The sequence below is a fragment of the Nomascus leucogenys genome, chromosome 13 (assembly GCF_006542625.1).
Source record: "Nomascus leucogenys isolate Asia chromosome 13, Asia_NLE_v1, whole genome shotgun sequence".
Taxonomy (NCBI): domain Eukaryota; kingdom Metazoa; phylum Chordata; class Mammalia; order Primates; family Hylobatidae; genus Nomascus; species Nomascus leucogenys.
In genome coordinates this window covers 40,503,548-40,524,168 of record NC_044393.1, presented here as the reverse complement: position 1 = coordinate 40,524,168, position 20,621 = coordinate 40,503,548, and the positions used below count along the sequence as shown (strand labels likewise).

Genomic DNA, 20,621 nt, shown 5'->3' with positions numbered 1-20,621 from the left:
AATAGCTTTGGCAGCAGGACTTAAAACTGATCTTGGCACAACCTTTCATTAACCTGCAAAAGATTAATTTTATTTCCCAGTAACTTAACAGAATTCAAAAGCTAGGACAAAAAGCTTAAAGGAAAGTCAACCTTAGATATGTTTCTAAATATATCTTAACTCAGAAATATTCCCCCTCAGTCCCAGCATAGAATTATAATAGCTCTCCGTCTTCAAAAAGTGCATCAAGGGTTCCAGCTCTTGGTGGTCCATAAACAAATGGTTGCAGGAGTCAAGAACTCAGGATCTGGAAGGCTCCTGGATCTAGACACATCACTACCAGCCACTCAGGGGCAGGGACAAACCCCAGAGGGGGTCCACCCCAGCAACAGGACACATCCTGCGTGCCCATCTCAACCACAGGCCATCACATCCTGAGCTCTTCCATGTGCCAGGCACCATGCTGAGTGCTTCATGAGCTCCGTCACACGTGTGCCTCCACAACAGTGATGAGATGGGAAGGAATGCTTTATGGATGAGGAGGCTGCGTCTCTGGGAGATGGCACCATGAGATGAGGTGAAGGCAGGGTGTCAGAGCAGATCCTCCCAATGCTTGGCTAAACTGCCCATCTCCAAGGCGACTTAGAAGATACCAGACCTCCTTGTTACTCAGATAAAGGGTCTGAGTGCTTGGGGTTGAAAGTTTGGAAAGCATCCTGGTGACAGCCATTCCCAGCTGTGTGACCCTGGCCAAGTTACTCCCTGTCCCAGGGCCTCTGAGATAAGACAAGATGTAGTGAGGCTGACAGCTGCTGTATGTGCTGTATGGGAGCAAGCGAGCCTACTCTGCAAATCAGAGAGACAGCACCATCCGCACCTGGACCGCCGCTCTCTGTCCTGCCATCTCCCTGAACAGAGCTGCATGCCCAGACTTGGTGCAGTCTCCTTGCTGGCCTCACAATCAGCTTTCCATGACACAGACCTGCCCGTGGATCCCAGCATGGAACCAGGACTGGGCGAGGACTTGCCCTCAGCCCACCCCTTGTGCCTAGCCAGACCCCGAGGCTTCTGTGTCCCCCATTGCGGGTCCCAAAGCCACCCGCACCCCCTGCCTCGGCACCTCCACACAGAGGCTCTCCCTTCATGCTTGCCCTCCTGACCCTGTGCCGGGAACCCCTGCTCAGCCCACACAGAGCCAGCTCCTGCAGCGTCTCCCAGAGCTCTTCTAGACTGACGGCCATGCCCCTGCAGCTCTTCTCCAGCTACAGTGGGGGGACTTCAGGGAACATTGCCAGCTTAAATCATGACACCCAAAGGACAAGGGCATAAATGGCATAAATGGGATTTGGAGCCTGAATTTTCTTAGTGTCTAGAGACAGAAGAGGATGGTAATCTTGGGGGGAAGCGTGAATGGAGAGGCCATGCTGCCTCCCAGGTAGGGGAGAGAGGCTGTTACCAGTGCTGGGTGAGGCAGACCATGGAGAGCACCCTGATCGCCAGCGGGTTGGGCATCACTCTCAGATCTTTTCTTCTTTTTGACAGTATCTCTCTCTGTTGCCCAGGTTGGAGTGCAGTGGCACTATCACAGCTCATAGCCTTGACCTCCCGGGCTCAATTGATCCTCCTGCCTCAGCCTCCCAAGTAGCTGGGACTATGGGCACACACTACCATGCCCACCACACCTGGCTAATTTTTAAATTTTTTGTAGAGATGGGATCTCACTATGTTGCTCAGGCTGGTCTTGAACTCTTGGGCTGAAATGATCCTCCCACCTCAGCCTCCCAAAGTGCTGGGATTACAGGCATGAGCCACTGCACCCAGCCTCACTCTGAGATACTAATGTGCATGATTAGACTTTTTAGTATTCATGTAATTTGTGGCTTGGTAAGGGAATATAATAAATATACGCTTTTGTTTGTTTGTTTGACTGGTTGTTGTAAAGAGTGAAGTAGGGAGGCAACAACCAAGAATAAAGGAAACTGGCTCATCAGAGCACTTTCCCCAAACCTCCCGCTCTCCAGTGAAAACAGAATCTGAGGGGAACTAACCTAAAGTTGCTAATTTAAGACTCTGGAGTGATCACAGCAATATATTAAATTAGATCTTAGAAACTGAGACTAGGAAAACCAAAAGAAGGAAGGAAGGGAGGGAGGGAAGGGGAGGGGAGGGGAGGGGAGGGGAGGGGAGGGGAAAGGAGGGAGGGAGTCACACGGGAGGAATGAGCTAACCCTCCACACAGATCCTTTTTGGAAGTTGTCAGGGTATAAATAAAATACAAATACTATTAAAGTGCTAATTATTGACAAATTGTTGTCAAGCAGAAGTCCTGCTTCGCCTATTTAAATGCCTAGGCTATACTTAAAATGTTTATGTGCATAAATTAATGTAATTGGTGAGTGGAGTATGAAATGAACAGAACTTAACAATACCTTATAGTTTGGACCAGGTGCAGGGAAACGTTCTCAAACGTCTGACTTGTCAAATATTTTAAAGCAGCATTATTGCTTTCAAGCACTTCTGTTACCTTGCAATTAACGAGTTTATGTTTCAAAGGAGTTCTTTCAGTGGCCTACTTTAATAAGTGAAAGCTAACATTTGAAATTAACAGCCAATTTGTACATGTTTGTTGAAATTCTTAAGGATATTAGTATCTTAAGTAGGTTAGGCAGCTTCCTTGCTAATATTTGAACATCCATGTAATTGGTCCACACAGCGTTTTGTCCACCCTAATAGCCTGCCTCTCCTGTGTGCCAGTCTTCTAACGATCCTCACATTCCAGCGCCCATGTGAAATGAAATGGGCCCAGGGAGGGGTGTTACTCCAGTGTTGCAGGAAAGAGGGACTCTGAGATTCAGAGAACCCCACCACCCACCTGAAATCCCTAAGGGGGTGATGGGCGAGACCTGGGTTCAGCCTGGATCTTCCGACCCCAGGTTCTGCTCTCTTACAGCTACTCTAGCACCCTTCCAGAACCAAGCTCCTGACCCAGCAAGAGAGGCCACCCCTCTCTAACTGCCAGTTCCCTCTGTGAAGACTGTAGGGCTTTGTGGGAGCCTGGGAGCACAAGGAACCCATGCTGAACCCACTTCACCTTCCCCATGGCCCCGGGGCCAGGCAGGCTTTTTTGGGGTCCAGAACTCACCTGGGTTCCTCCCCAGGTGGCCTCTCCTCACAGGCAAATTTTCAGAGGGGACACAGGTCCTCAGTTTATCCCCACACTGCTGTCCCGAAACAGGCGCCCAATGGAAGGTCTGCACAGGCTTTCATCTTCCACCTCCTCCTCTCAGCATGCTGCTGCCCAAAGTTCTTAATGTCCTCCTGCAGCTCAGAGAATGTGGGATTCTTCCCCTCTCCCCTCCCCGCCCCACCTCTCCACCCGCCCTCCCCCCTCTGGAGGAAGGACCCCTAAGAGGTCCAGGGAAATCATTTAGCACATCCACGAGCCTGGGTGGAAAATTAGTTACATCATTATTTTTATCAACCTCTAGCTGAAATTTAGCACTTCCTCCAATTAGGAGTGTAAGCAACACACAGCAGAGTTTGTTGTGACTTTGCACCAGGAGAAACCACAGATGTCTTCACATCACATAACAGCTGTTGATGGTATCTTAAAATATTGTTTATGCTCATCACTACTTTAAAAATGCAAACCCAAATGTTAGTTATTATTTAGTGTCTTAAAGTAGCCCATATATTTCTATATTGATTATGATTTTTAATATTTCCAAAGCTCTATTTCAATATATTTGGTTCCTCTTTTAAGCCTCTGTATTTTATTGTATACATTTAAGAACACTATTCCGAGACAGGGGCTGTGGCTCTAAGAAGGTGAGGTTCCCCACCTGGCATTGTGACATGTTGTCCATCTGTCTGGCACCTCCTTCCCACCCAGCTCAAGGCCTTTCACCAAGGCCTTTCCAGGGGCTCGTGCCCCTCCTCCACCTGCATCCCCCCAGCTCTGCCTTTGGGGATTTTAATTTGAAGGAAACTGAAGCTCCCATTCCAGATGGGGCCGAGGTTGGCTGGGCCAACCTGCCTTCCCTCTGGCAGTGAAAGGCCTGCCCTCTGCTCTGTCAGCCACCTCAGGGCCCAGGTTTCTGGGTTCGGCAGGAGAAAGCGCAGGAGCTGATTTGCGGGGAGCAGCAGCAGCTCCCAGGAGAAGGCGCAAGGAGGCCCCTGCAAGGCGGAGCAGAAAGGAGCAGGTGCAGGGGTTGAGGCAGCTGGATGAGGCTTCAGCCTTCACACCTGGACAGCAACTGGCTGAGCCTGGAGGAGAGAAAATCACCTGCTAGCTTCGCTGTTTGCTGCTGCTGTGATGCCCGGCTGCTCCTCATAGGGTGTGCGCTTCCCAACCCTTCACTGAGCTACTGTCGCCACGCAGGGTGCCGGCACTGGGGACACTGCACAGAGCAGGACCAAGGCGCCGTCCTTGTAGGGTTTGAAATACCAGGCCATGTAGCAGAGCCCTGGCGGCTGCTGACCTTCAGAGTGTGGGCCAAGGAGGTGGCTTTGGCGGCTTCTGGAGGTATTTCTGCCCCCTTCCACAGCCCTCTGCAGCATCCCTGCACTCTCAGCCTCCCCCTCCTCCTGTAGCTGCTTAGGTCACTCAGGAGGTTTACATAACAGACACAGAAAATTTACCTGGTGTGATAGGTGGGCCAAGAAGAGGTGGCCGCCTGGATGCTGTCCCCAGGGTTCTCCTGCAGCACGGGGCCTGCACCCCATCACATGACTCTGCAAGGGGCTGCTCACCCTCCAGCCATCCCCACCTACCGAAGCTCGGTGCTCCTGGCCCGCATCCTTCCTCTCCCTCACCTCCTAAACTCAGTCACCGACTCTGCCCCATCAGGACACCCTCGTCTCTGCTGCCCTGTCACCACTGGACCCGGTTGACTGGGGGACAAAAGGGGACACGGCACTGCTCTGAACCCAGGAAAGCTGGGAATGGACTTGCATGCCTTCCTCACAGTCACAGCTGCATCCTTTGGAGGTGCAGCAGCAATGCCTGTGAGAGACCTTTAATGAGCTTCTAGACACTGCCCAGCCCGGTGCTCCTGAGAACTTGACTTTGTCAGAGCAGCCTCCTTCTGCGAAGGGGCCCCAGACATAGGCAACCCACTTCACCCTCAGACTCCCCGCCGACCCGGCAAAGCCCGGGGGTGCATTTTGCCCTCTGAGATTTACCACAAGGAAGCCCCCAAAAAGGGCAGGCGAACCCAGGACCTTCTCAGCTGGGCTCCTGGCCAAGGAGAGCCCAGGGGAGGCTGAGGGAGAGCTCGGGAAGGGGGTCCAGTGGGGAGGGTCTGGGAGAGGGGAGTGCCCTGGAAGGGGGGTCCTAGGGGAGGGTATGGGAGAGGGGAGAGGCTGGGGAGGGGTGAGAGCCTGGGGAGTGGGGAGACCCCGGGGCCGGGGCGGGGTGGGGGGAAGTCTGGGGAGCGGGGAGAGCCTGGGGATGGGAGATGCTGAGAGAGCCCGGGGACTGGGGAGAGCCCGGGAAGCAGGAAGAGCCGGGGGAAGAGGGAGAGCCCGGGTAGGGGGAGAACCCGGGGAATGGGGAAAGCCTGGGGAGGGGGGAGACCCTGGGGAAGGGGGAGAGCCTGGGGGAGGGGTAAGAGCCCGGGGAAGGGGGAGAGCCCGGGGAGAGGGGAGAGGGGAGAGCCCAGTGAGGGCAGAGAGCCCAGTGAGGGCAGAGAGCCCAAGGAGCAAAGAGATCCCGGGGAGGAGGGGAGCCCAGGGAGCGGGGTCCTGAGGGAGACCCCAGGGAGGAGGGAGATGCCCGGGAGAGGGGAGAGCTCCAGGAAGGGGGAGAGCCTGGGGAAGGGGGAGAGCCCGGGGGGGCGGGGGGAGAGCCTGGGGAAGGGGGTCCCTGGGGAGGGCCCGGGCAGGGGCGTTCTCTACTATCTCTGGGAGGCAGAGCACCAGGGCTCCTGGGCACCACGAGGCTCAGCCTCTCCTCTTGCCGGGGTCATTTCTGACCAGACAAATTATGTCCCGACTAGCCTGCTATTCTGCCAACCCGAAGGAGTATTCTCCTGTATACTCCGAGGAAAAAGGCATCATCCCAACAGCAGCTTCATTAGCTTTATATTTTCCTCTCATCTTTTGAAGCTGGAAGAAGAGGGCCTGTGTTAAAAATGTTCCTTCGCGCTGTGCATAATGCTAATGTCCTCCAATATTAAAGCTAATGGAATATTTTACACACTGAGAAGAGCCGCTGTGAGCTTTTCTTGTTTTGGATGAGTCTCTTATTTTTTTCTCTCTTACCTCTTCCCCTCCATGTGACGCTTTCTCCTTTTTCCTTTCTTTGTTTTTTATTTTATTTATTTTGTGGTGGTTGTTTCAGATATGTAACTACTGTAGTCAAGAGACCAGGGCATTAGGGCTTGTATCTCCTTAATTGCAACAACAAAAAATATCATCAAATAATATAGAGGGAGACAAAATGCACCTGTTTTCTTCCAGATATGGCCTCTGCAGAACCTCCTGCTCTTAGATGAGAAGACTGAGGTTTACAGTCTCTTTGGCAGTGCAGGAGTGTTGAAACCTCCTGGAATTTAAAACTGCCAAAAGAGTTAAAGAGAAGCTGTGGTCTTGAGTCTATCTCATTGTTTTAAATGCTGGAAAAATGAAAATGCCTATGTTAAGCCTGTGAGTCTGACTTAGTGGAACCCTCAGCCCTCAGCCAAACTTGACTAGTGTTACACCTCAAGGATCCTTTAATCAGGTGCGTAACAAGGATCTGGATTGGCTGCACAGTGTGTCCACATAAGCTCCTAAGGCCTTCACTGCAGCTTCTCTGAAGAGTGGGGACCCAGGGCCATTCCTCCTGAGGCCACTGGTCATTGTCATCATCAAGTCTGTTCTCTTTAAATGTTGCTGTTATGAAAGGAGCTGGAGGGTAGCCAATCACTTGTACAACACTACTTCAGTCTTGTTTCACTTCTCAATATTTGCAAAGTGATAAGAGAGACAAGTCTGCCATCCTCGTGTTCCTGTGCATAGATGATTCTCAGGGGAGCTGGTATTTATGTGACATAAACAAGAGCATGCATTTGCAAGTGCACACACACACATAATTCAAGAACCTTGCTTATACATTGTATTTATTTTTAATGTTTATAATTAAGATAAATGTAGTATTGCCACTATATAATAGCACAGCCCAGACTGACTACATTATCTTCATGATGTTATTAGACAACAAAGCTCCAGCCATTAAAGGAGAGTCATCTTTTAGTGACCAGAACATACTGTATCCCATACCCCATGTGACATGACCCAGCCTAACTTTCATGTGCAAAATCAGGGTTCTGTATCTTCCATTTGAGTGGCACTGAGGAAGAGAAAGGGTGATGCAGAGGCTTCCAAGTTCAGACCCTGCACGAGGCAAGGCATGTTGTGGAGTTTTGCACATGAGGAAACTGAGGCTCTGGGAGTTTAAATATGGACTCAACCAAAGAGGTTCAAAATCCTGGCCGCCCTGGAGAGCTTCCCTAAGACCCTACAGGAGAAGGTAAATTCTTCTTCAGGATAACCTTGTATCAGTTCCTGCAACCTTCAAGCCACAATCTATGGGATTCTTATCAGTTTTAAAGGAAAGTATTTTATACACAACTCCAGCTCCCCGTTTTCTGATAAACCTCAAAATTGTATTTATGACACTGATCTATTTATTGCTGCTACCCATACATGGTGGCATAAACAACTTTTTCATTATGCTCATGATTTCTGTGGTTGGGAGTTCAAGAAGCACCATGAGGATGGTTTGTCTCCACACCATGATGTCTGGGACCTCAGCTAGGAAGACCCAAGGCTGGGGGTGACCTGACAGCTAGGAGGAAACACCTGGAGGTGTCTTTACTCCCACATTTGGTCATCAGTGCTGGCTGTTAGCAGAGACTTTAAACAAGCTATCCATAGGAGGCCCATCTCATTGCCTTTCCATGTGGTTTCTGCACATAGACTAATTTGAGCTTCCTCACAACACAGCAGCTGGGTTCCTCAAGCAAACGTCCTACATCAAGGTGGAGCACAAGATCTGGTTCTGATCCAACCTTCAAAGCCAGGCAGCATCACTTCTACTGCACTCTACTGGTCAAGGCATTCATGGGAGGAGACATTGATGTCAAGGCTCTGGAAGATTATAAGGGATGGGAAAAATTGCAGCTGCTATTTTGGGACTATATAGTCTGCCACAGCTGTATTTCCAAGGATGAAAGAAAACTATACACATAACGTATTTGTATTAATAGGTTCGTAGGAAAATGAATAATGACAGAACAATTGTTTTCCTAAATACTTTATTCAAAAACAATATATCAAATTAAAAAAATCTCTTTGACCTAAAAATGTCTTCTGTCAGTTCTTATAAGTTCATGGCATTATTTCAGTAAAAGGTAAAAGGCAATTTGACTGAGTTGCTGTTATACCTCTCAGGTGCCCATTGACATACATAGCAATGATGATAAACACATTACCTGATGGAGATAAAAGGGCTAAGAATCTTGTGAATCTTCAGTGGGCAAAGTAAACAGCATTATGTTGATAACGCTAAATGATAGCATTAAATATTTTAAGAGTGTTAAAAAAGAAGCTAAGTTAGCATATTCCATCAAATATCTGCAGCCCGATGTTTTGTATGTGTACAAGAAAGGAATAGAAACTGTCTCAACAAAAGGGAGCAACCTTAAAGCATTTGCAATTGTCCACATGCATCTCACTCGTTATTCTAAAAACAAAGTGTTGGGAAAGCTTATCTATTTACTTTTGCTACTTAAGTAAATAATTTATCACCTCATAAGTTCATTGCACTTTGAAGGTTTCAGTTGGTTGGCTTAGCACATGGTAAACACCAATTTGGCATTCTCTCTTGTTAAGTGGCCATTTGCAAAATGTATTATTTCAGATTTGCTGAAATACTGCATTTCTAAGTTTACACTCTGCTTATTCATATTTTTAAATAACTCTTTTGCCATTTGGTCCCAAACCCATGTGCTAATGTGTCTGCTGGGTCTCATTTATTCCCCTGTATTAGTATCTGAAGCAGTGGCATCCTTTTGTTTTGGGGAAAACTCTACCCTGGGAAGGGACAGAAAGATTTTAAAGTCATACCTTTTTCTGGGGTGCACCCCAGGCCAACTGTGCACTCCGAAGAATGATACTTGATCACATCAGAGAACAAACTACTACCATGTGAATGAGTTCCAGTATAATAACCATGAGTTGAGCTTGAAAACCCACAAGACGTATACTCTGACTTAGGTGCCATATATAGGAAAGCCCAAATGCCAAGAGAAGAGGCAAAAATAAGGACATTAGAAGTTTCTGACACCTAAATCTACACCAAACATTGAATACACTTCAACTCCTGGCCAAATTAACATCAATTCTCACTTGAAAGTCTTATTTAACTCAGTATCTTCTGCTCTATACCATATGTCTATATTTCAACATAATATTACAAGGCAGGCCAAAAGTCAAGAAAAACACTGATGAGACAAAATAATCATCAGAACCAAACTCAAATATGACTCAGATGTTGGAATTATCAGACATGTAATTTAAAATGATTATGATCAATATGTGAAAGACTTTGATGGAAGAGGTAGACAACACATAAGAAAATGGATGTCAGCAGAAATATGAAAAGAAATGCCAGTAACACAAAACAGAGAAATGAATAATTTTTTACTGGGCTCATACATAGATTTGACATGGCTGAAGAAAGAATCAGTGACCTTGAGGATAGGTGAAAGGAGATGACCCAAACTGAAACATAAAGAGAAAAAAGAATGGAAAATAAAACAGAGCAGGACAGAAAGTCCAGGAATGTGGAACAATATGAAATAGTGTAACACAGGGGTCTCCAACCCCCAGGCCGCAGACCAGTACTGGTCCATGGCCTGTTAGAAACTGGGCCGCAGAGCAGGAGGTGAGTGGCTGGTGAGCGAGCATTACCACCTGAGCTCTGCCTCCTGTCAGATCACTGGTGGCATTAGATTCTCATAGGAGTACAAACCGTATTATGAACTGCACATGTGCAGATCTGGGTTGCACCCTCCTTATGAGAATCTAATGCCTGATGACCTGAGATGGAACAGTTTCATCCCTAAACCATCCCCTCCACACTGATCCTTGGAAAAACTGTTTTCCACGAAATTGGTCCCTGGTGCCAAAAAGGTTGGCAACCACCAGTGTAACATATGAAAACTGGAATACCAGAAGAAGAAACAAGAAATATTTTTAAAAATCATGGTCAAGAATATTCCAATATTAGTCATAAACACCAAGCCACTGTCCTAAGAAGCTTAGAAAACATCAAGCAGAATTAGAACAAAAAACAAAAACAAACCAACAACAACCAAAAGTAACTGAGATGTATCCTGTTTAAACCATAGAAAATTGAAACCAAAGAGAAAATCTTGAATACATCTGAAAAGAATAGAGAAACAAGGTTAACTACAGCAGACTTCTCATCAGAAACTGTGCAACTCTGTAATCCAAGCTATTCAGGAGGCTTAGGCAGGAGAATCACTTGAACACAGGAGGTGGAGGTTGCAGTGAGCTGAAATCATGCCTCTGCACTCCAGCTTCAGTGACAGAGCAAGACTCCGTCAAAAAAAAAAAAAAAAAACAGAAAAGAAAAGAAAAGAAAAAGAGACCGTGCAACTAAGAATGCAGTTGACTGTAATCTTTAAAGATTTGAAGAAACAAATAAAGAAAAAATACTGGCAAGTTAGAATTGCATATCCAGTAAGAATATCCCTCAGAAGTAAAGGATAAAATAGAAACTATCTCAGATAAACAGCTGATGGAATTCATTGCCAGCAGAGCTGAAGTCTATGAGAAATAGCAAGGAAATTCTTCAAACAGAAGGAAAATGTTACAGGTCAGAAATTTAGATCTACATAAAGAAAAAAAGTACAGCAAAAAAGGAATAACTAGAAGTGGAATAAAATATTTTGTTTTTCTTACTCATAATTTATATAAAAGATAACTATCCATTTAAAGCAAAAATAGTGACACTGCCTTTGGTGATCAGAGCATGTGTTCAAGTGAAAAATGAAAACAGCACCTGTTGTTTCCTGATTTTTTAATGATGGCCATTCTAACTGGTGTGAGATGGTATCTCACTGTGGTTTTGATTTGCATTTCTCTGATGGCCAGTGATGATGAGCATTTCTTCATGTGTTTTTTGGCTGCATAAATGTCTTCTTTTGAGAAGTGTCTGTTCATGTCCTTTGCCCACTTTTTGATGGGGTTGTTTGTTTTTTTCTTGTAAATTTGTTTGAGTTCATTGTAGATTCTGGATATTAGCCCTTTGTCAGATGAGTAGGTTGCAAAAATTTTCTCTCATTCTGTAGGTTGCCTGTTCACTCTGATGGTAGTTTCTTTTGCTGTGCAGAAGCTCTTTAGTTTAATTAGATCCCATTTGTCAATTTTGGCTTTTGTTGCCATTGGTTTTGGTGTTTTAGACATGAAGTCCTTGCCCACGCCTATGTCCTGAATGGTATTGCCTAGGTTTTCTTGTAGGATTTTAATGGTTTTACGTCTAACATTTAAGTCTTTAATCCATCTTGAATTAATTTTTGTATAAGGTGTAAGGAAAGGATCCAGTTTCAGCTTTCTACATAGGGCTAGCCAGTTTTCCCAGCACCATTTATTAAATAGGGAATCCTTTCCCCATTTCTTGTTTTTGTCAGGTTTGTCAAAGATCAGATAGTTGTAGATATGTGGCATCATTTCTGAGGGCTCTGTTCTGTTCCATTGATCTATGTCTCTGTTGTGGTACCAGTACCATGCTGTTTTGGTTACTGTAGCCTTGTAGTATAGTTTGAAGTCAGGTAGCATGATGCCTCCAGCTTTGTTCTTTTGGCTTAGGATTGACTTGGCGATGCAGGCTCTTTTTTGGTACCATATGAACTTTAAAGTAGTTTTTTCCAACAGGTGCTGGAGAGGATGTGGAGAAATAGGAACACTTTTACACTGTTGGTGGGACTGTAAACTAGTTCAACCATTGTGGAAGTCAGTGTGGCGATTCCTCAGGGATCTAGAACTAGAAATACCATTTGACCCAGCCATCCCATTACTGGGTATATACCCAAAGGACTATAAATCATGCTGCTATAAAGACACATGCACACGTATGTTTATTGCGGCACTATTCACAATAGCAAAGAGTTGGAACCAACCCAAATGTCCAACAATGATAGACTGGATTAAGAAAATGTGGCACATATACACCATGGAATACTATGCAGCCATAAAAAATGATGAGTTCATGGCCTTTGTAGGGACATGGATGAAACTGGAAAACATCATTCTCAGTAAACTATTGCAAGGACAAAAAACCAAACACTGCATGTTCTCACTCATAGGTGGGAATTGAACAATGAGAACTCATGGACACAGGAAGGGGAACATCACACTCTGGGGACTGTTGTGGGGTTGGGGGAGGGGGGAGGGACAGCATTAGGAGATATACCTAATGCTAAATGACGAGTTAATGGGTGCAGGAAATCAACATGGCACATGGATACATATGTAACAAACCTGCACATTGTGCACATGTACCCTAAAACCTAAAGTATAATAAAAAAAAAAACTAAAAAAAAAAAAAAAACTTACATCTACAAAAAAAAAAAAGAAAAATGAAAACAGCGTCCCAAGAAATGAGAAGGGCATCTGCAAATACTCTGTTGTGAGGTACCCGCACGACCCATGGAGCAGTATGGTATTATTCGAGGGTAAATTCAGATTATTTAAGATGCATACTATGAAACCTGGGCACTAAACTGTACATTAAAAAAGAAGTATAAATAATAAGTCAGTAGAGGAGATTAAATGGAATCATGTAAAATGTTCAGTTGAAGCTAGAAGATTCTGAAAAAGAGGGGAAAAAAAACAGAACAAATGCAACAACCATACAAAGATGGCAACCATTAATCTGACTGTATTAATTATCAGTTATATATGGCAGTTAAAAGACAGACTGTCAAACTGGAGTTTTAAAAATGAGACCCAACTGGCCAGGTGCGGTGGCTCACACCTGTAATCCCAGCACTTTGGGAGGCCAAGGCAGATGGATCACGAATTCAGGAGATTGAGACCATCCTAGCTAACACGGTGAAACCCCATCTCTACTAAAAATGCAAAAAAATAGCTGAGTGTGGTGGTGGGCCCCTGTAGTCCCAGCTACTTGGGAGGCAGAAGAATGGCGTGAACCCGGGAGGTGGAGCTTTCAATGAGCCGAGATCCTGCCACTGCACTCCAGCCTGGGTGACAGAGCAAGACTCCATCTCAAAAAAAAAAAAAAAAAAAAAAAAAAAGAGACCCAACTGAATGCTGTTTATAAGAAACCTACTTCAAATATAAAGATACAGCTGTATTAAAATTAAGGAATGAGAAAAGATGTACTATGCTAACACTAATCAAAATAAAGCTGAAGTGGCTATATTAATTTGAGACAAAGCTGACTTCAGAACAACAAAGATCATCATAGATAAGGAGGCACATTGGATATGACGAAGGGTTCAATTATCCAAGAAGATACAACAATCCTAAACATGTGTGCTCCTAACCACAAAGAGTCAAAACATGAGGCAAAAACTGATAGAAATGAAAGAAGATAAAATGGTACTTAGAGATTTTCATGCCCATTTGTCAGTAATTGATAGATCAAGCAGAGAGAAAAGTAGTGAAGATATAAATCATAAAAAATGACCTGAATAGCACTATCAATCAACTTGACCTTATTAACATTAAAAGAACATTTCATTCAACAACAGCGTAATATACATTCTTCTCAGGGACACCATGAAGCAGTCACAATATAGGCCATATTCTGGGTCACAAAACAATCCTCAAAAGATTAAAAACAGTAGAGAAAATAAAAAGTATGTGAGGCAGACAACAAAATAATTAAGATAGAACTAAATAACAGAAAGATACAGGTTATTTCTCAAATATTTGGAACTTAGAAAAAAACCCTTCTGAATAACCCATGGTCAAAGAATAAATCTCAAGGAAAACTTAAGAATATTTCAACTTAGTGTACATGAAAATATAATTTAAAATTTGGGAGATGTAGTTAAAGCAATGTTTGAAGGGAAATTTATAGCATTAAATGCATATCTTAGAAAAAACGAAAGATTTAATATGTATAATCTAAACTACCTTAGGGCACTAGAGAAATAACAAATTAAACAAAAGGAAGGAAATAACTACAATTAGAGAAGAAATGAACAACATTATAAACGGGAAAAACAGAGAGAAAAACAACAAAACCAAATGTCAGTTCTTTGAAAAGAAAACATAAAAATTGAAGAGATCAACACAATTAATAAACCTCTAGCCAGGCTAACCAGGAGATAAAGACAGCACAAATTATCAATATCAGGAATGAAAGAGGGGCCATCACTCCTGACGCCTGGGACATTGAAAGGAGAATAAGAGAATGCTGTGAACAACTCTGTACCTGTAAATCCAGTAACTTAGATGAAATTGACCAGTCCCTTGAAAATACAAATGACAAAGCTCACGCGAGGAGCAAGGGATAACCCGATTGCTCTACCTCAGTGAAAACAATGGTTCTCAGTCTTATGTCTACCTATGGAATCTGGAAAACTTGAAGGACCATTGATGCCTGGGCCCTTCTGCTGGTGAATTTTGTGTGATTGGCCTGGAGTGAGGCCTGGGTGCTCGGGTTTTGAGAACTCCTCCCCTGATTCTGATGACCTACCAAAGGGATCATGCTGCAGTCTCCGCATTCCGATGTCCGTTGAACAAAAGAAGATTTTTCCTACACTTCCAAAAACATTCTCCATAGTGCATCTTTCAAAGGCTAAAAGACTGGAAGCCTTCGCCGGTTCCCAGGACTGGAACTGACACTGGTTTGATTCCCAGTCTCAGAAATGTCCATCAATCAATTCTTAGCAACAACAAAATGCTTTGCTACCAAACTAAAAGGGAATGCTTTTCTGAGCTTGTTTGACTATAGGGTCCCACTGTCAAGTGGAGAACACGGCTGGGGGAACCCTAAGAACAAGCCCCCTCTTCAGCACTTAACGTTGCCCCGGAGCAGGGCCGCTTCTGGAGGTTGGAGAATCAAGTGCTCAGTCACTTGGCGGAGATCCTCGGGCTGGAGAGCAGCGTAGTGATGAAAACTTGAAGAGGAAGCTCTCTGAGCTGTAGCAGTATCTTTAAATCTTTTATTCATGTCATTGGTGTGCAGCGCGGACGTTAAATCATTTTTGATCGTTTGTACTTCTGGCACTTAAAGGAGAGCAGGATAGTCCCCCTCTAGGACAGAGGAAGGCGGAAGCTGGTGAGCCGTGGGCACGGCTCACTCTCCAGGTCATCCCCAGCATGCTCAGCCCCCTACTTCCTTTTGTAAAAATTCTCTGGGAAGAAAAGAAAAGAATTGGCAACCGCTGCCAGGAAGCAGGTCGAAAGCTTTCTGGCACTGCCAGAGCCCACGTGCTGTTAAGTCGACACTCTTCTGAAGCGAGTACCAGGGGAGCCCTGCGAACTTGGACGTCTGCAGCAAAGTACTCCTCTGCAGTCAGCAGCCCTGACACCTTCCATTATGCAGCTCTGTGCTCCCCATCCTGCCAGCCACTCTGCTTATTCATCCTCTGATGTATTTATTGGTGTGTGGACCATCAATTGAGGTGGCCTCACTAAGGGCTTTATAGCAGAGAAAAATGAAAAGATTTCCAAGTGAAGAAGGCCACTATTACTGACTGGAGGAAGGCGTGGCATGGACCCTGAGCAGAATTTCCACTTCAAGAAAGGCAATATCAATGCATAATGATATACATTTGTCCTCTAAGTGATGGATCTTGAAATTTCTTTTGTATTTTCTGCTCCCCACCCAATCGAAACACATCGTGAGTGGCAGTGGGGCCAGCAGGACCCTTGGGGAGGGGAGTCTGGCTGCAGCCAAGCTGGCGGTCCCCAGGAAGCACACACCCCTGCTCCACCGTTTCCCTTCTGCCAAACGCATGGCTCTAGGGCTCTGTCACCATTATCCGGAGCTGCATCCTCCACCTGCCCTTGATCATCCCAGAACAGGAAGTGAAGGTCAGCCTTGCTTTCCAGTCTCCACGCTTTGCAGATTGGGTAGGAGGGAAGGCAAGCAGGTTTGTAGGCTTTCCAAAGCCCCCATATGGATTCTAAGATCTAGACCCTGAAAGGCAGGAAGATGATGATTTTGAGGGCATAGTGGTCCTCATGAGAAAGGCAGCCACAGCTACTCTGTACTCTGTATCTGTCCACATTAGCCCCATGCAAATGGCTTTGTTTCAGGCAGAATGAACGCAGAGCTTGGACAGTGGAGGTGGATGCTCAGCTGAGAGGCTACAGATAGAACATGTGAGCCAGAAAGGCCGGCTCTGGCCTTCTACACACAAGCCACACCAAGGGCAGGCCCAGGAGCCCACACACTCCTCTGTGACAGACGTGGACATGTTGGCTCCCCACTTATGCTGAAGTGGCCTCCCAACAGTGAGGCGAGTGTGCCTCTGGGGTTCTCAGATGGGTCTTGCTGCTGCCCTTGGGGAGACTTCCTCGGGTGTCTTAGGATGGAGGAAAGTCCTAGGTGGAAATTCTTGGGCAAGAGAATCGAAACTGACTGCTTTGACTTCAGGGACTTTCAAAGAGTCATGGCAATTTAATAAGCAATATGCCAAAGAGAAATCGAGACAGGAAGAAGAGGAAAGGAGGGAGGCAGAGGAGGAGGAAGGAAACTGACAGGAAGCCAAATGAGGACCACAGAGAAAGGCACTCACAGCCACCTAGGCCCACACAGCAGTCAGCAGCTCTGTTGTGTCAAGGCCATACAAATAAGCCAAGGAAAGGAAGCCTACCACTGCCTGTGCCACGCTGTGCTGTAGGAACACGGAGAATTGGGGCCCTTCCACATGTTTATACACCACTGAAGCTTCAAAGCTGAAAGTGATTTACAAAGCTAGCCATGGCTTACTGCCAGCAAGGAGAAGTAAATGTAATGCAGGTTTTGTGAAATCATTTTACAGCACCATTGCCAAGGAGGGTAGACCAGAGTGAGGAGCCCAGGCAGCTTCCGGAACTGAGATATTATCAGCTGCCGAGATAACTGCTTGGAGACAGGCAAGTGGTCATGTGTCTCTGCCTCCTGCTGCCAAGTAGCCTTTCTGCTGCCACTCAGGATATTCTATACTTTGAGCTCATACACAAGTGCCTGGAGTCAGGAGCCGAGTCCAAGCCCAGCCCTGCATGGACCACCTGCGTGACTGCACGGGAGATGCATCATCTATAAAGTGAGAGATTCTGCTGGTGGTGGTGAAGAATGCCAGAACTCGATAATAAAAAGACAAAGACCTGAATAGTTAATTCACAAAGGCAGATATGCAAAAACCAAGAAGCACAGAGTTGGTGCCTGTGATTGTGTATCATCAGGGGAGTGCAAATGAAAACCTCATGAGCTGCCTCTGCACACACCCACAGGACTGGTCCGTATTAAACATGCTGAGACCCCTGGGGATTTGCCGGGACCTAGAGGACTGGGACACTCACCCACTGCTGGTGTGAGGGTGAAATGCTCCAAACACTGTGGAAATGATCTGAAGTTTCCTTAGAAACATAAACATGTATTTCCCTCCTCCCCACCTAGATATTTTCCCAAGAGAAATGAACTCAGAAATGTCCACAAAAAAAGATACACAGGATTGTTCATGGTACCTTATTCATCAGGGCCCCAAACTGGAAACAACCCAGGAGAGCAGAGAAACAGCCAGAGAGTCTATCTCCAGGGTCTTTTGAATCCAGAATGGTTCACCAGGCAGGTCCACGTGGTGGGGTGGGCCTGAGCCCCTCTGTTTCAAAGGCAGCAGAATCCCGTACGTGGCTGCAGCAACGTCCACACTCCTGAGGTCCTGGGTCCTGGGTCCTGGGAGCCCTCATGCTGCATCCTTAGAACTTGTCGGACCTTCGTCCACTGTCGCCTGGCTGCCCTTGGGCCACCCCTGCTGGGAACCCTGCCTCTCTGCCATTGCCCCTCTACAAGAACCCTGAGTTATAGAATGTCCCGTCTAGAGGGAAGGTGACTCTGAGGCAGTTGGTGGTGAGATTAATACCGAACAAAGAGAAATGAAGGCAAATGCCTTAGGAGCAATAAAGAACACTCTCTAAAGAAAGGAAGACAGCAGGATCACGTGATGATTTGGGTCTGAAAGATGAGCTGGCTTGGCTGCTGATGGAAATGAGGGAGAAGATGTTTAACTGAGGCGGTTATAGACGCCCTTGGATTGCCCACAAGGCGTGTTGTTATGCAGGGCAATGACAGGAAATCAACACTGTCCCAAAAGTCCCAGCTGGGGAGCCTCTACTTTGTGACACACAAGGGAAACCATGGAAATCAAGGAAGAGGCTGTGGCCTAGAAGGCTTCAAATTGAAGACTGGGGAGATTAGAGAACAGGCTCAGAAAGTCCTGGGAACTGTGGGCCCAGACAAGGTTGGAAACCGTGGCCTGGCATCCTCCCTGCTGTAGAAGTGGAAGATGAAGTGGTGGTTCCTGTGGCGGGCATCGCCGTGCCTGAGGGTGAGCTCCGGGGCAGGTGGAGGCAGCAAAGGCCTCTGAGGACCGCAGAAGGGCCTCATCAGCCACCACATCCCCACCTGTGGGCGCGACGGCCTCATCATCTCCTCCAGAAAGCAACACTGTCAGCCACACATCAGGAACTGTCAGCCTCAAATTCAGCATTCCTCATTCTTGAACCAATTTACCAAAACTTTTATCTTCCTAAAAAGGTGAGATTTTTATATTTGGGATCAGGAGGACCTTTTTAGTTTATTGGGGTACACTGGGAAGGACTTCCAGAGCAGAGCTTGATAGCTTAAAATCTGCTGAGGCATCTGAGCATTGAGGAATCTCTCCTGGAAACAAACACATCGGAAAAATTTCAAAAATTCCTCCTGCTGAGAGCACCTTTCTTGATTTATATATATATATATATATACACACACATATATGTGTATATAATAAGTATATACACTTACATGCAGAACCATATCCTGTGAAGCTAGCTTTATTTTCAAAGAGCTGTAATATAATAAGCTTCTGTGGCTAGTTCTATACTCTACTATCACCTGGCTTTGTTTTAAATAGTAGATATGCAGTGTTGGTGACCTGAAACCAAGGACCCAACATTTTGATAAGAGCTTAGATTGCTTATAGTTACATCAACCAAGGCTCAAAAATGTGAGCAAAGCATCACTGCTGTCCAGGTAGGCATGTCCCTGTAGCCTCATCCTCTGCTCCATCCTCTGCTCCTATCATCACAGGGTGGCACAGACCAGATCAGAACTAGACTCATTCATCTTCCTGATGTCTTTCTGTGGAAGTGGGGGCTGTGGGCCAATGGCGGTGGCAGGGGAGGGCGGGGCGGGGTTTGGAAGTCAGCCTATCTTTCCAGTTCTGTGAATTCCCTGCTGCTTAGATTTCACACGTAATTTACTTTTTTTAATTTAATTTTATTTTATTTTATTTTATTTTATTTTATTTTATTTTATTTTATTATTTTATTTGAAACAGTCTCGCTCCAGGCTGGAGTGCAGTGGTGTGATCACGGCTCACTGCAAACTCTGCCCCTAGGGTTCAAGTGATTCTTGTGCCTCAGCCTCCTGAGTAGCTGGGATTACAGGCACACGACACCATGCCTGGCTGAATTTTGTATTTTTAGTAGAGACAGGGTTTCACCATGTTGGCCAGGCTGATCTCAAACTCCTGACCTTAGGTGATCAGCCCGCCTCGGCCTCCCAAAGTGCTGGGATTACAGGCATGAGCCACCACACCTGGCCAGATTTCACACCTAATTTAATAATAACACCAGTGAAAAAAGCAAGCACAATAACACCAGTGAAAATGAGAGTTTTCAAGACCCCTGGTCCCAGGACCATAGGGATCCCTTTTCTTGTTATTTGTCAAGAGTCCGGGTAACAAGATGATAACATGGCCCTGCTGCCCTGAGCGGGGAAACAGCAGGAAGCCTTGCTTCCCTTCAGGTATTTAGTGCCAGCTGGAGGGACAAAGAGAACTGTAAACAATTGTGGCTTTATGAGGAAACAAAGGAAAGCCATCGGGGCTTCCAGACACAGGGATGACAAGCTGTTTTCCTCCCTTCTGGAATAAATTCGCAAGAAGCTGAAACAGAACTTGAAATGAACTTATTTTATGAAGGCCCTGGAGGGTACTGCCATAGATTATGTGAAGTTTTTTTTTCGTTTTGGTCAATAAAGTTACCACAGGCTTTCATATCACAGAATAACCTTTCCTGTAGTTTCTAGTGGTTCTTTGTGCTCTGTTCTGGACCTCCTCCCCTGAGGAAAATCAGAGGCGATGGGCAGACCGTGTCGAATCTGAACATGATGTGGCTTGCTGCAGCAAGCTTACTGCCGTGCTAAACACTTAGTGAGGAAGCATGCCTGGAAACTGTCCCACTGGTCACAGCGCCTCCAGACCCAGAATGTCCTGGCCCCAATCATTCAGGCACATGTTACTGTCCTGAGTACAGACGTAGGATCTGAGCCCTCGCTGGCTGCAGAGCCACCACTGCCCATCTCTCTGGCATGTGCCATCCTCCCTGACACCACCCAGCCCGAA

At 46.0% G+C, this 20,621-nt stretch overlaps 1 protein-coding gene across 5 annotated transcripts in view; it reads left to right on the top strand.

Moving 5' to 3' along the window:
- Positions 1-20,621, top strand: part of SYNDIG1 (synapse differentiation inducing 1) — a 201,092-nt gene that overhangs the window by 146,612 nt on the left and 33,859 nt on the right. The gene's annotated exons all lie outside the window — the stretch shown is intronic.